The sequence below is a fragment of the Helicoverpa zea genome, chromosome 20 (genome assembly GCF_022581195.2).
Source record: "Helicoverpa zea isolate HzStark_Cry1AcR chromosome 20, ilHelZeax1.1, whole genome shotgun sequence".
In the NCBI taxonomy this organism is placed as follows: domain Eukaryota; kingdom Metazoa; phylum Arthropoda; class Insecta; order Lepidoptera; family Noctuidae; genus Helicoverpa; species Helicoverpa zea.
The window spans coordinates 10,673,936-10,687,482 of NC_061471.1; the positions used below are offsets into that span (position 1 = coordinate 10,673,936).

The 13,547-nt window shown below is 33.7% G+C and overlaps 1 protein-coding gene across 1 annotated transcript in view; it reads left to right on the plus strand.

Moving 5' to 3' along the window:
• Positions 1 to 13,547, plus strand: part of LOC124640026 (nephrin-like) — a 281,934-nt gene that overhangs the window by 97,031 nt on the left and 171,356 nt on the right. The window contains exon 3 of the mRNA XM_047177607.1: positions 2,221 to 2,252. The gene's annotated coding sequence lies outside the window, so the exon portion shown is untranslated. The remainder of the gene's footprint in view (positions 1 to 2,220; positions 2,253 to 13,547) is intronic.

Genomic DNA, 13,547 nt, shown 5'->3' on the forward strand with positions numbered 1-13,547 from the left:
TATATTTTTGCTTAAGGATTGCTGCGGTGAATTGTCTAACATTAATTTGAAAAATGAGTACCTCATGTGTATAGTAAAAATGCCGATGTGTTTGTGAACATTTGCATCATGAAATGATACGATTCCGTCCTATATTCGCTTCTTCTTCTTCTGTAGGACATTTTGTAACTTGACAAGTCCCTAGTATTTCAGGTAGCTTTATTTCACTTGACAATATCTGTTTTATCTCTCTGAATCCCCAAAACTTTTCACAAGATGTGCAAACCCACATGACACAATTGAGTTTCCACTTTTCACTGTATCAAAATACCGACTTTCAAAAAATTTTAAAACTCCATAATAATATTCAAAAACCATAGAACTAATAACCCACGATTCCCGTTGGCTTGATTTAAAGCCCACACATGATCGGCGCGCGGTCACAGAATTGACATCGCTAAAATATGGCTGCGTTCTGAAATCTGACAGTGCATGTCTATGTCAACGTGCAGTGATTTGTGGATTGACTCTAAATGATGTCTGCATAGATTTGTTTGGGAATTTGCTGAGTTAATCGGATTTTGTCGCTGATTTTACCATCTAAACAATCTAGAAAATAGTATTTTATGAATGTATTATGATTTCTTCTGTATAAGGGTCTCAGTTTTGTAACCTGGTACGGCTGAACAGTCTACCGGTGGAGTGATGACTTGCGCAAGACGGCTGGCAGGAGCTGGATGCGAGAAGCCGAAAATCGATCTCAGTGGCGTGCACTTGGAGAGGCCTATGTCCAGTAGTGGACTGCGATAGGCTGATGATGACGGCTGAATAGTCACCCTCAATCGCATTAGACGTTTTGAAAATCAAGGAGATCTATATTCAGTAGTGGACGTCTTCTCATGGTTAAGTTGATGACGCTGATTTCACATGGACATGTATTTATAACCTTTACTAAAACAAGCGTGACACTATGTGTTTTTAATCCAAAAACAATTTTTCTGCATCGCATATTTGTTCAAAAAATTCATTCGTGTATAAATACAAATATGTAGTTTGTGAACACATCTACGTGTTATATTTGCAAAGCGTAGTCAACTGAATTGTATGACATACCAATTAAAAAATAATATTTACAGGTACTTGTGTACTGGCAAATATTATTTTTTCATTAGCTAGCGAAAACCTGACATTGTTCAAACAAGGGCGTGCCGTCGAATACTGCATTAATGGTTTGAGGAATTTTTCGTACACCATCACGACTTTGCCATATTATATAAACATTGATTATAGTAATTAATTTTGGTTGCGTATACTAAAATTCTTTTTGTGGAGTTGAATCTTACTCATTTCTGATTTCCTAAAAATCTTTACTTAGTGTTATAAACCTTTCAGAAACTACTAGACCGATTTGATTTATTTTTTTCTCTATTTTAAGACATGGCCGAATTATTCTACTATACCCAAAAAAACGGCAAAACGCCCACACCCACAAATTCTTACCCAAAATTCCTAATATTAACGACGTCATAGGAAAATCTCTTCAATACATCTCGTAAAGTTGGCTTGTCAACTCGTAAGTGCTGGAACTTTTCTGATTACCCTCAACTTTGGGTAACAGGAAAAATATTGCCGTCTCGTTATTTTCGACGATATGTTTTTGAGTATTTCGGGAACGGATCAGCTGTTTCGGTAGTGGCATGTGAAAAGTGTGGGATTTATGTCAAAAATAGTATGACAGAAGTTCTACTGTAGATAGTGGTACCTATAATTTTAGTTTAATGAAACATAGGTTGGGACATATAAGAAAAAACGTGAACATACTGGTACACATAATTTATGAGAACAACTGTCAGACTATCTACAGGCTGCCAAAACATATCACTACAATCTTCAATACATGCCCTTTGCAATAGAACGATTGTTACTGATGGGAAAGTCACTAAATCGTTTATTGACTTTTGTCACCGAAAATGGAGTTTCGTGTTAGACTTCAAAGCTGTATTCATTCGAACAATAGTTTCTCGTAAAGGTAATTTTTAATGATTAAGTCTTTCCTTCCTAAGAGAATGAAAACTATCTGTAATCCCAAGCATGAATATCATGCATTATCGTATTATAAATGTAAGCTTTAATTTCCTTCCCACTGAAATCAGATAGGTATTTTATACCAACAATAATTTATTGAAGTATGCATGCACTTTTCATGAAGCATTCATTAATATTCAGTTTATTTTGTTTCAGGAATCTGCAAATGTAATCCACCGGTATGTAGTGTAAGTAGGTATTTACATTACAATTTTATATTTCCATCGACATTTGAATGACTTTACAAATAAGATATTATTTGAGCTGAGCACAGGCCTCTTCTTGTACAAAGAAACATGAGCATTGATGGCACTATGCAGATTATCAATTTTTGACTTATAGGGTAAGTTTAGATTTCCTTACAAAGCTACACCTTAGTCAGGGAGTGTTTAAATTTTTAAAAAATGAATGACCGAATCACGCACCCATCAAATTCTTTAAGTAAGAAAAACAAAAGAATGTGATCCGGCTGTGTTTACATAAAATGAATGTAAATGAAAGACTGGTGCAGTTTTTTTTGGTCTAAACAGACCCTGAGATAGATAGGTACATACCTACAAGCACGTCAAAAATCTACATTTATCTATTTAAATAAAACTACTTTTACGGATTTTATCGCGTTATATTAATATTATTTAATCCCGACGTTTCGGATCCTTTACAGCATCCATGGTCACGGGCAGACTAAGGTGTTGGTCGTCTTGATATATTAGTGACGTATATTAGTTTATATTAGTTAGTACGGATTGTCAATAATAATCAACAAAATGTAGGGTAGCTGTTTGTAACTAATATGTCAAGACGACCATAACAAGACGACCATGACCGATAACGCGATAAAATCCGTAAAAGTAGTTTTATTTAAATGTCTAATATTCGCGTAAGTGTCAGAAATCACTACATTTATCTATTTCTCTCCTTAATCTACCCTCATAATTATGATCACCTAGCCAGGACAGCTACATATTTGATGAAGACGAATGAGCTGAGCCTGTTTTAGGCCAGATAATGTACGCAATGAGTTATTGTGGAACGTGGTCCCCCATCTGTCATTATTTGCGTATAAATGTAACCTCTAAGTAAAATGTATGGCGGTAGGATCAGGCTTTCATTTGGTACCTATAAAAATGAAGCTGGGTGAACAAAAGTACGACTGGTATGAATAGTTTATTTTTATAAAATTGCTACTGACTAGTATATATGTATTTGTACCTTATTCTTCCTTCTGAATCATCATATCATATCCTCTTGAATAATCATAATCTATTTATTGGATAATAAGTAATATATATTTGCTGAAAATAAACCTGTGTTTATTGTTTTGCTTAATAGGGATAGGAATTTCACATTTATCTCTATTGGCCAATGTCAAAAATTCCATCTCAAGTTGGTAAACAAATCAATAGACACCTAAAAAATATACGGAACGGCTGTAAGTGTCGAATTTCAAGCGTTCAATAAGTACAGCACTAGATACAGCTTCAATCACAGCGATTAATAGTTGACCTGCTCTTCCAATACACATTATAAAGTAATCCATACCTTAGTACAACGCCATAAAATTCCACACACACCAATTAACTCCCACCACTATTTCTTCCACACAGTTTGCCATTTCACCGATAAATACATCTAAACTGTTAGATAAAAATCACGGTAACTATATCAAAGGCAAACCGCATCGGTATCGTTAAACTTTTATTGGTCTATTACTGTTTTATAACAAAGAATATCGAGAGGGAACTCGGTTGCTATAAAATCCTATGTTTCTGATGGTTATGGCGATGAGTTATGAACTTAAAGCGGTTTTATTTGCTCTAATTACTTTAATGGGAATTGGTTTTATTTTGATTGCTTTTTGTTTAGAAGTCGTGGTGGCCTAGTGGGCAAAGAACCAACCTCTCGAGTATGAGGGCGCGGTTCGATTCCAAGTCAGGCAAGGTACTTTCTAAGTATATCTTAGACACCAATGACTGTGTTTCGGATGGCACTTTAAACTGTAGGTCCCGGCTGTCATTGAACATCATTGGCAGTCGTTACGGGTAGTCAGGCCAGTAAGTCTGATACCAGTCGAACCGAGGGTATTGGGATGCCCGGCACTGGCTCGAGGGGGTCAGATACGGCAGTCGCTCCTTGTAAAGCTACATCCGGTTAGACTGGAAGCCGACCCCAACATATGTAGTTGGGAAAAAGGCTTGGAGGAGGATGATTGCTTTTTGTTTACGAAATGGTGGAACGGTACCCCTAAATTCCATGTATATCAAGATGTCTTCAGTTTGGGTTGACTGTACAATGATATCCATTCTTTAGTTCATTCATCGTTACGGGGATGTCTATTCCGGTTGTATAAGGCCCGGTTGTTCGAAGCTTGGTTACGTCAAGGTTAGGGTTAAATTCTAGTTACATTAAAATTAACAGGGTTTAAATTCAAAAAGCGTTGTTTAAATACCAGTTAGTTTAACGAACGTTAACATTTCGTAATAAAAACGTCAAATTTACCGTGGTCAAAATTGACATCGGTCTAACTTAAACTTTACCGTAACGTACGAACAACCGGCCGTAAGTGTCAAAACCCAGTACAAAACAAGACACGCAATGGTTTGGTACTTTTGACACTACAATATTTGAACATGGAAATAATGAAATTCATCTCAATGTATCTCAGACAAACGAACGATGTTTTCTAGTACAAAACACGAAGTCTGTATCATGTTATCAACGATTTACGTTATGTAAATCAAATACTACAGAAATAGACATTTGAGAACATCCTGTACGCTTATCACCTGTACCAAGCGTAAACAATTGTTCCCCTGTATAACTTCGTTTCCTTTGAACGTAGCCCCTTTGTAAGACCAATTGAATTAAATAAATAAATAGTACACACTTAAAAGAATGGCTAATGAAATACCAATGTTCAGCTACTACGCGTTTAAACGTTTTACCGATACTTCGATGACGAAATTAAACAATCTTTTTTTTCTTTTGTTAGAGAGGTGAGGCATTGCTCTCTCGATATCGATAATAATATACTTTTGAAGAGCTTATTCCTATAACGTGCTAATCTCGAAAATTACAAGACTAATTGTTTTAACCTCATCTATCGAGGTATTCTAATAAGTTCTTTTGGTACGTAGGTGAAAATGCGACATCTCTCTCTTTTCCTTGAGACACACTTCTTAAACCTAGCACCTAGCTTTTGACGCATTATGATATAAAAAATCTTTGACTATAGTGTTGACGTAGAAATCAATTCGCTTACTTATGAAATTACTAGCTGGTGCCCGCGACTTCGTCTGCGCAGGTTTAGTAATTCGAACAATATGTTTACAAATTGTAGCCTATGTGTTATTCTGATGTATAAGCTATATTATTGTAAAGTTTCATTAAAATCCATTCAGTAGTTTTTGCGTGAAAGAGTAACAAACATCCATACATCCATACATACAAACTTTCGCGTTTATAATATTAGTAGGATAAAACTGTTCATAAATGTGTTTGCTAGCTTGAACACATTAATTCAAGGAGTTTTAATGAATCATATCAGTGGTGGCTATCTTATTTATCGAAAATCGCTATAGGCGTCTTTTTATCCGAGTGTTCAGAGTAGTTTTCACGGAATGGAAACCACTCCGTTATCCTAGTCAAGTAATAATAAATTAGTAGTTAGGAATATTAAATACACAGCGGCCATATTGTATACGCTTCTGAGAATAAAACAGAACTTGTTGAAGCGCTATTTAATTAAATACTTACCTACTTAATTGCTGAAAATTACATAACCTGTTAAACTTTTGTTCTCTCGTGTAATTCTAGGAATGGATTTATTGCTCTTAAGCAGATAATAATAATATAATTAATTTCTAAATAAAATTAAAGGGTTTAGCTACTTGTAAATTAGACTAGATATTTGTAAATTAAGTCATTGGTTATATTTCTCCATTGTTCTGAGATTCCATAAACTTTGATTTCTATTTCAAGTAAATATCTAATTACAACAAACCATACACTAACCAAACAAATATCCATCAGCAAACAACCAAAGAATCTATCGATAAATCTCCCAAGTCCATCGATAACACGGCCCACATCACTAGTTTGACAAAGGTCAAACCCTACCGTTTTGCCGCAAAAACTCCGGACATGACTTACATGGTTGATACGGGACTTAATTAAACGTATTACTAGTTACGCCCGGGATTAGTCCCGGGATCCATGTATTTGTCATGCTGAAGTTAAGGAAAGCTGGTAACTTGTAATAGTTTTGTATGTTGATTGTGTTGTTGAATATTTAAAGATTAAGTTTATAGCTGTTATTATTGCTATATGTTCTTTACTTTTATCAGGTAATTTTGTCAAAGATATACAGGTATGTTGACCGGGAATCGAAACCGTATACTCATACTTGAGAAGCTGCAATTTTTTGCGACTTCTAGGCCACCTAGATTCACAAAACTGGGCTTACACTTACCTTTCTCCAATCATTGGGTAAAAATAAGCGTCAATTACCTACACCTGTAGAAAATATTTACTCCCATATAAAATTCAACTAAACTAATAACAATACCGAATTCCCCACCTAACCTAATAACTCATACAAAATTAATTTACTGACGGCAAACAGCCATTTAAAACCAATAGTTATAAATCTTCGCAGATAATGTTAACAATATTCAAATAAAAGCCTTTGCTGTTTTATTGCTTTATAATTTAAAAATATGTATCGATAAATACATAAATTGATTTAATAAGCTGGCGAGTAAGGTACTATATAAAATTAAGTTCTGTAATATTAGGTAATAAACAACCAGCTGTTTATTACCTGATATTATAAATACAAAACTAAATGGTGTCTCTATTAGCTCAACCAATCTGGAAGAAATTTTGGTATGAAGATAGCTTAAACTTGTAGAAATTCATACTGCATCATTCTATCCAGTACCTTAAAAGTTCCCCAAAGATACGAGTGAAGCCCGTAAAAACAGCTAGTTTTATAAAAATAATATTTTCCGAGCAAAGGTATCTTCATGCAAAGTGGGGCAGTATCAGATACAGTGTGAATCCAATCTAACTTTAGATTCTATATAGAAACACTGCGACCTACTGAAGCCTACTTTTGAAAAATAAATTACTTCTGCAAAATAGCTCTTCCTAGACTTATATTTCAGGCCATATTTTTACCTCTCACCTAATAAAACACGTTTATTTTTAAAACGAGTTGACTGGAAATGATTGAAGAAGTAACTCATTTTTAAAAGATGAACGACATTGTACGTCTTGTAAACACCTTTAGCTGCCCTATTATCCAGAAATAAGCATTTAAAAATATCTTAACTATGAAATACATGTTTTTTTTTCTATAACCGTGTGCTTGCAAAAAGGAAAGCATAGCTAAACAAACCACACAATAAGAAGTACAGTGATCAAAAATACATCTCTCGATCGATATTTTCATATTTATTCCTCAGAATACGTCCACATTTCCGATCTATTGAATATTGATCAGTTGTATAAATTATGTCTAACACCTGTTTATACGGAAAATCGTCGTGTTGGCCAAATTGGCAATTTACATTCGGAATCACCACGAAACCGTGGACAATTTGCAACTTACGATACTATATTCCTACTATCCCTACTAATATTATAAATGCGAAAGTAACTCTGTCTGTCTGTTACGCTTTCACGTCTAAACCATAGAACTGATTTTATTAAAATTTGGTACAGAGATAGAGTTGATCTTGAGAAAGAACATAGGATAGTTTTTATCCGGAACTTTGGAAGAATTCTCTTGGAAACGCGATATAACCGAACAATACGCGGGCGAAGCCGCAGGCGGAAGCTAGAAGCCTTATATTAATAGGTAAAGGAATTGTACAATTAATTAACTAGAAGATAATAATGTTTGCTTTCACTTGTTCGAGAGTAAAGTTAGCCTAATGTATTCATAATTCATGTTGTAGTGTTGTTGTAGGCTAGTTGTTGCCTGTGGTTTGGCTCCGGTTTTGAGGTGGATATTTCGCTGTAATATGGTTCTATAACTATGTTCTTTTGCAGGTATCTCTGTAGCAGATTTCCTTGGAATATGATAAACCATTAAGCCATTTCATTATGAAAGAGCCAAAGACCCTTTGGCGCTCAATTTAAATTGAAGTAAATAGATACTAGGAAAAAACTGCAGAAGAAACAAATCAAGTGTAATTAATTATATTCTTCTGTACCAGCTATTGATCGCATGAATACACGCAAATTGTATCTCTAAACTTAATGACTCGGCCACCATTGAGCACTCCAGAGTTGCAGATACAAAGACCATATGTACAAATGATAGTAATTCAAACTACCTCAATCTGTCAAATTTCTTCAAAAGATTTTCAACCTTATAGTAGAAGGGTAATGTTCGATTAGTAAAATTGGTCAGATTCGGACAAGTTTACTTGCTGGCGTCTGTACAGTAGGTACGGTCATCTTATAGAGACAAAAAATAGATATTACTTAAAGTGTAGCATTGTAATATAGAATCACTAGATAGATGTACAGATTATCACGCTGATTCCAGAACCAAGGTCGAGGTGAACACGGCCTCTCTAAACGTCTGGATCAATCCATTACAATCCATTAATATGTAATGTGTCAATATCCATTAGATTCCATCCAGATTCTAACAGATTACTCTCGAATTTATAAATCTCAGGTTTATTATCAGAAATATGGGAGACATGTCGTATTTCAATGTGTTTTATTATTTTAACAATATTTTTTATTCAGTAATGTTAATATGTTGGAGTTGTTCGAGAGAATGAAGCAATCGATCAGTCGGGAATCTTTATAAATGTCAAATGAAAAAAAGACAATTGAAAATTAAATCATGATAAGAACAGAGTAGAAATAAAACGCAAACAACAATCTAATCACAACAGAATCTTAGAAAAATATAAGAAAGCCAATACTGTTTTCCACTGCAAGAACTATAAACAGTAAAATACACAGCAAAATGGTTCAGACTAAACAAATTAAAGCATTCTTAAGTCCATTATTAAACCAGGATTTCCAGTTCAGATTACGATTTCTGAGAACTTAAAGAAAGAAACAAAGTGTCTGGATGTTTGCTCTTATAAAATTTTCATGTTTTCTCATAAATAATAGACGAAGAAAGTCTTCGCTTTGGCCGGGCGTAATTGCAAACCTTGGTATTTCAGCACGCCATACTGAAATTAAAATAGAAGCCGTTGCTTTAATGGCGAAATTCAATGCCTAGAATGATAAAGAAGGTTAAAGTAGTTATAACGCTAATATTCTTTGAGATGTTGAAGGTACTTTGGTTTCAGGTTACTTGACTGACGTTGCTTTAGGTTTACTTTCAGGTAATAGCGTCGTTGTAAAAAAGTATGAAAGCAACAGTGGAATACATTACCTATCATTTTTATAGGTAATTGAAAGCTACGCCTCTCATTCACATAATATCTTCCAGAATACTTAACTAGCCATTCTTCTTTAATGCTTCCTTGAAAATGGAATTCGAGAAATGCTTTTGATTTAAGTCGAACCAGATTTGATATCTTCCAGGTGTTTCTTCTATTATTTATCGCTATCGACATTAAAATTTCAGACCTTTCAAGAATTTTGAAGACTCCATTTTAGGCAGGTATTTTGGGACTGTAACAAGAATTTTGAATCTGAGATGAATTAAAAATTTAAGAAATATCTTATTTAATACTGAGACTTAAGAATTTTTATAATACTCTTACTTCTTTTTATTTATTTTATTTTCTTTTTGAATACTGATGATGTATAATAAATAATAATTTCGAGAAAAATTAAACGAGCTTGCTACTATTATTTATTATAGCTGACCAATATATTGCTGTCCAACTCCTTTTCCTTTTACTACTTTATGCATAGTTTTCTTGTTATTTCAAGTTAAATCCAGTCATACTTACCTGGCAGTTAAATTAAAAATAACTCCCGACTCGCTCGAGACTTCTTAAGATTTTTCTGATTCAGTATTTATTTAGTCTTGAGTTTCCTCTTTACTAATTCAAGAATCTTCCAAGCTATATTAACGTTGGGTGTCGCAGTGTTTCCAAAACCACTTAGCAAGTTTTAATTCTTAAGATCACATAGTGCATAAATAATGTAAGGCTGCTAACTTCTTTACAAGTTCCTCTAAGATATTCTAGCCTTTCATACGTCAGCACAACTTCCCAGCGTCACATATTCATAAAATTTCCATTTAATATGACCGGCGCAGTTTCCAACGAGATCTCGTTCGTAATACGGATTCTTTCGCGAACTGCTACTTTCAGAATTGTGTCAAAAGAAGCCATTTCACATCTCGAGCCATTGATCAAAGTGCTAAATGTTAGAGTACTTTGAAACCTTTACCACTTAGGAACTCTCCAGATGTTTTGATTAGATTTTCGTGTTTGGCAACTACTCAAAGTTTGGATGGAATGGACTTTTCAATGGATTCTAAAGACATGATTATCTTGAAGATGTGTCCCTGTGATGGCAAAATTAGTGAATTTTCCTTGTTTCAAAAGTTAAATTTTGGGGTGGTGTGGGGGTTATCAAAAGTTTGTGTTCCATCGCGAAGAATCGCAAAAGACGGGCCCTTAATATTGTTCGGAGTTTCATTCCCATTTAACGAATTTAATTAACTGTAGTTACTATTATGAAATAAGTACTATCTAGAGAATCACAGATCTTTCTTTGAACTAGTTGTGGAAATCATAACTCAAAATTTGAATTTTAAGAAAATTTTAAGTTATAAATATCTTCTTAATTGGGTTCATTATTTACCCACGTCATGCTCCTGCCATCACTCCCCACTTTACGAAAGATATATGGACATACTCAATTTTTCTTTCATCCCTCAATATCCATGTAGATTGACAATTAAAGTCCACTTCCAGAGTAAACTTTCAAAAGCCTATCTCAACATCGTTAACACAAACGTTAACGTTAAAAACTTTAACCTCGATTCCCCCAGCAAATTATATTTCGTTTTTATTTGTTCCCAAACAATTTTCTTCATCTACGTCTACCATTTCAGCAAAAATAATTTTTCGTCGACTCAGACCGTTAACCAATTTACTGAGAGACGTGACTCTAGCTATTTATGGGACAAACTATTTGATTTGGACCCTCAGCAAACACTGACCTTTGATCGTACCTCTGTGATATAATTCAAAGACTTTTTCTATTGACCTTCCAAATCAATTTTGTTTTATTTGTTCCAAAATAATGTGTAGTTTTCACTTTACTTAATGTTTGGATTTAATATGTCTGAAGCCGGTGCTGTAATATTAAATTCTGCTGTGATGTGGGTTGATATTGATATTGTTTTGAGTTATGTTTTTCGAAGTTTGTTAGAGGATTTGTTTCGTGTCTTCTATGTGAACTTTGTGTCCCGAAAGTTGTACTTGATTTTGTACAGACGTTTTATTGTTGTTTGCACTTTAAATCAATCACTTGATTTTAGTAGATTTAGACTTTCATGTAACTTGTATTTAGAGACTATGTTTATCAGGTTACACTTGAAGAAATCAATTGTCTATTGGCTGGATTTATGTTGCACATTTTTTCAACAAATTAAATTACCATACAATTAAACTTTTTGAATTATTACCATAAATTGACCGTTAATTTTTATTTCATAAAATATCATTTGATTTCAATGAGAATAATTCACACATCTGTTTTACGCTGATCTCTCCCAATTTTGAAGAATTCATATTATTTTCGTGCAAACATTAATAAAGTAGGTATGAAATCCTCGATTGTACTGTATTGTGTATCATAATATTCAGAAAACTGACACATTGTGTGGTAAACAGAATATAAATGGTTCACAAGAATATGACACGAATATGTCATCCAGTTAAAATATCAAAAGTGGTTGAAAATAATGAAAGAAATGGTGAAATATGGATGATGTCCTGACGCCATATAATTAGTGTGAAAATTCATTGATATTTAATTAATTAAAATTTTGTTTTTGTTTTGTATTCCGCCATATAATTATGTTAATTTTATATACCTTCCTAATTAATTCCATTAATTACAGTTCTGTATTAAATTCGTAAAAGTATATGTTTAACCTGATATTAAAGCTGCAGAATTGTGTCCAAAAATCCCAACAAAACGAAATTATAACTAACAACAAAACATTCTCAGTAATTTGCATTACCGAAAATCAGTGACGAACACGAATCAATCAATCAGCTACTATTTTTTCCAAAAAGATTTAATCAAATGAAATGTTATTACAATTAACGTTGAAAAAGAGCGTTTTTGCCCAACTGAAAAATCGTTTCCCATTCAAAGCGTTCGCACAAAGGAGTCCAAAACAAAGGCTCACCACTACAATAAAAACTCGGGATCTTTACCTTGTGAACCTTTTTCAGTGTTGCCTAACCTTTTCCCGCTGATCCACTTCGGTTTAATAACCTTTTGCAATATTGCAAGCATAATGGGATTTCACAATCCGATGCGTGCCCGTCGGCTATGAAACGCCTCTTTTGTTTGCTCAAATTTTTCGGAAATGACCGAATTTTGGTACAATTTGGACGAATCGTTGTCCCACTGACATTTATGTGCTGAACTGTCAGTGACAATTAGAGGCCTTTGCTCCAAAGTTCTCGAAGCAGTTGTAAATTGTGAAAGTTGGCTGAATAGTTGGATGTACGGAATTATGTCATCCCTGTATTATTAATAACGTTAACTTTCCTTTTATTAAGACTTAGTTTGTGATGAATAAAGTGTCACACTATGTTTAAGCGATGGCGAATTGTGAATTAATTTATCAGGCAAATGGTGTCAATTTTGACAATATTTTTTGACGTTCCCTATGTATGGGTATTGCAATGAAATGAAGCTTAGTGCAGATATTAAGATAAGAAGATATTTAAATAAGAGTGTAAAAATGTTCTTTAATAAAAGTATGTATGTAACAAACAACTAATAGAAGACCAATAAGATTTGTGAGCACATAATTGAATATCCTAACTGTATTCCCCTTAACTAGTGCAATACAGTTGTAAGAATATAATAAGGACAGTTTTCAATACAGGCCACGTACCGTAAAGCGCTTGGCTTATTAATGGACCGAAGCTTTCAATGTCTAGCCATTTTGTACGTGATTTGAAGTAATTTATTATCTAGAAGTACTTCAGCAATATTGATAGAGCATTTTCGAAAAAAGCGCAGCAGGCCAGTATTAATAAAATTCTAACTTATTATTTAATTGTTATTACCTGTCTAAAAGATTTATTTATTTAGCAATCAATCTTGTAGTATAAATGGGTCCTCCATTTAAGCTTATCTGCATTATGTCTCAGTACTTGAATATATTCATATTAAAGTATTAAATATTTGTTACACCATTGTAGTATATTACCCTACCATAAAAGGAATCATTGTTTACCATACACTAGCTACCGTATTATATTAAAAAATATCGTTTAAATGCCAACAACCAG